Raw genomic sequence first — 3,565 nt, forward strand, 5'->3', positions numbered from 1 at the left:
ATTTTAATATTTTTGGTATGAAAAAAAATCTCATTAAAAGTGAAGAGGTTAATGGTGATGGCAAGCGTGAAAGATGCATGTGATGGTCTTGTGTAAATTAGAGGTATGAAGACAATTGTCAATTTGGCAGCACATACATCTTCATGCGTGCCTGATCGGAGATTCATTGCTAGCTATTTGCATCATACAAAATTATGTTTGTTTTGTATTTCTTGGATAAGCATCCGAATAAATAAAATAAAAATAATACTTCTAATTAACATACAAGCAATATAAATGATGAAGTTTATTATTTTTATGGTCATGAAAATATGAAAAATGATTGTTTATGTAAATTCCTATGACTACTTAACGGGCTGAGATACAGGCTGGCCCTATAACCTCTAGAGCCCAAGTTAGTTTCCTCATAACCCTATCCCAACAACGTACTAAACAATATCCTGGGCTTCTGGCCCGCATTATTACCAAAAAAAACGTACTAAACAAAATATTTGTTTTATTTTTTCTATGAACACCTGAAGGAGAGAAAAGGAAGGTACCAAACATTATGAAAGCAAGACAAAAACCAATCTTCCATTATTTATTTATTCTGTGCAGTATGATGTATTAATATGCTAAAGTTTCTTCCATTTATTGATTAGAGAGAAGCCTTCAATTACACCATAAGAGAGGTGCCCTTCACTGATATTAAGTCCATCCGGAGGCATACGCCTCCACTTGGATGGCAATATATCATTGTTGTTTTATCGTCAGGTGAAGCTCTTGTGATGAATCTAAATGGATTTTTTTGGAGTAACATTTTCGGTAATATGGATTATGTAAAGGAAAAGTATTGGTAACTAAAGAATGAATTTGTCAACTTTTAACAACTATAATTAATAATTATTTATTTAAAATTTAAAAAAAAAAAATCTAAACAATCAGCATTAATAATTACCATTGTGAATTATAACTATTAGTAAAACAACTCTTTAATCCTGTATTCTCCTCTTTTTCATCACGATAATGTTCTAGGATCTCGTCCAACCTCCACTCGAACTATTCTCACCGTCGTCGTCCCTCAAGAGTGCTGTCATCCCTTGCAATTTGCACCGCAGAGCCGTTTTCGTAGCAATTCGCCGGACCGTCGACCACCATAGCACCTTCCTCGTCGTGATTCACGGCGTTGCCACCACTGTCGTAGCCCTTTTTACACATCTGAGTGGTTGCTATTGCAGGTCTTCTGAGCCAGCGCCGCCAGCCCTTCCACGTCAATCTCCTCCTGCCACCAGCCCGTTCTATGTGGTCGCTGCTGCAGGCCTCCTGGGAGAGCAACCCCGGCGCATTGTTTTTGAATCCGAATCATGTACAGTCACTCAATGGTTCAATCTCCCTCTCTAAATTTCTGATTTGTCCAAGTGCATGTGTATGGTATTTGAATTTTGGATGATCAAGTATGTACTTTTTTGGAATTTTTATTAGTGTTATGTTGTTTCTGTTATAAACTATGATGATGAGGGTGGCAGACGTTGGATCTGTATCAGAATTCATGATTTTTTTTTGTTGGGTCCTTGTGGAATTTGCGTTGTTTGTTGATTTTGGGGATTTGTGTTTTGTTATTGCTAATGAAGATTATTCTTGTTTTGTTGATTTAGTGATTTTCTGCATTTACTATGATAATGCTTGTAACATCATGTGTTTTTTGAGGATTTTAAGACTAAAGTTGAAAATCAAGAATGATTTTGAGGACATGTAATCACAAGAATAGTTTTTTTGCATTTTCAGGATCCTGTTTCAAATGTATTAGTCATTAAAAAAGATAAAAATATTATTTTTATAGTAGAATTTGTCTTGTGATTGCAGATCAAACTTGTGAGTTCATATCAAGCAGAGATCTAGATTGTCAAGAGCATGGGTGGTGAAGATAAGTGGTTCAGGTTGATGATTATGTTTCTTAGCTCTGTAATATAGTTGGTGCTTGATTAGATAAGTTTATAACCTTCAAATTTAATTTTCTTATTTGTATTAGTAGATCATATACTGGTGAGGGCTTTATTCAAACTGTATTTCTATTATATTTGCTTATGCTTATTTCTTAGTTTTGATATTTTTATACAATAAAAACATGCATTAGCTTTCAGGGGTGATGTATAAAATGGTTTAATCTGAGAATAAATTGTTGCACTGCAAAATATATTATTAAGGCATGGGGTCTTGTTGCATTAACTACAGCACCTTCATTGTAACTTCTGTCAAAATATTTTTGACACTCTAACAAAGTACAGTATTCAACTTTGGATTGGTAACATTTTGTAATTCTAAAAAGAACTGGAAGTTATTTAGTACGCATATCTTTATCTCTAATTCCTATATTTCTTTCACAAGGATAGTCCTATTATTATACGCTTGTAACATTAGACTTGATGTAATTTATGGACTAGTGCACAATAAGATGTTTTGACTAGCGGGTTGTGGAAAAAGCTGTTGTTTGTGGAACTCTACACTTTCATATTAAAGATTCTCCTCATATGCATGTTCTTTAATTTCACGATTTTCATTTGGATCGAATGATTTTTCATGTAGGATTACAGATACCTCCATATCGGAGATAGATTACTCTGGCACTTCCAATGCATTTGGCAGGAGCATTTACTCACAATGAGGGTGCACAATCTTTTCTTTATGCATCTAACAACAGTTAGTCACTTTGAACTCACCTTTTGATTTTATCATTTTAGCACTGAGTAACATTTATTATTTACAGGTATGTATATGAAGAATACCCTGTTGTCATCAAATAGCATGGGTGGTCAGAATCTTATAACCTTCAAGTTTATTGACGGATTACTCCGGCACTTCAAATTTATAACCTTCAAGTTTATTGTTTAGTTTCATGAACTGTGAACTTTGAGTTGTATTCAATTATCTTCAGATCATATGACAAATAATTATTTATTTCATTTTTATTTTTGTAGTCTTGATTAAAAGTTGGTTTTCTTTACTAAAGGTAGGGGCTTGTATTCAAAGATTAGATTAGGGTGCGCCAAAGCGAATCTAAACCTTACCTTATTTTAAGTAGTTATGGAATTAGTGACACATCCAAACAAGTTTTAAATAGAAGATACATTCATTAAAACCACATCTATTAAAGAAACATCTAGCAACAGACACATCCATTAAAGACACATCTATTAAAGACTGATGAGCGGATAAATAATACGCTTTTTGGCATTGTTTTTAGTATGTTTTTAGTAGGATCTAGTTACTTTTAGGGATGTTTTCATTAGTTTTTATGTTAAATTCACATTTCTGGACTTTACTATGAGTTTGTGTGTTTTTCTGTGATTTCAGGTAATTTCTGGCTGAAATTGAGGGACTTGAGCAAAAATCAGATTCAGAGGTTGAAGAAGGACTACTGATGCTGTTGGATTCTGACCTCCCTGCACTCAAAGTAGATTTTCTGGAGCTACAGAACTCGAAATGGCGCGCTTCCAATTGCGTTGGAAAGTAGACATCCAGGGCTTTCCATCAATATATAATAGTCCATACTTTGGCCAAGAATAGACGACGTAAACTGGCGTTCAAC

Source organism: Arachis ipaensis, chromosome B06 (assembly GCF_000816755.2).
Source record: "Arachis ipaensis cultivar K30076 chromosome B06, Araip1.1, whole genome shotgun sequence".
Lineage (NCBI taxonomy): Eukaryota > Viridiplantae > Streptophyta > Magnoliopsida > Fabales > Fabaceae > Arachis > Arachis ipaensis.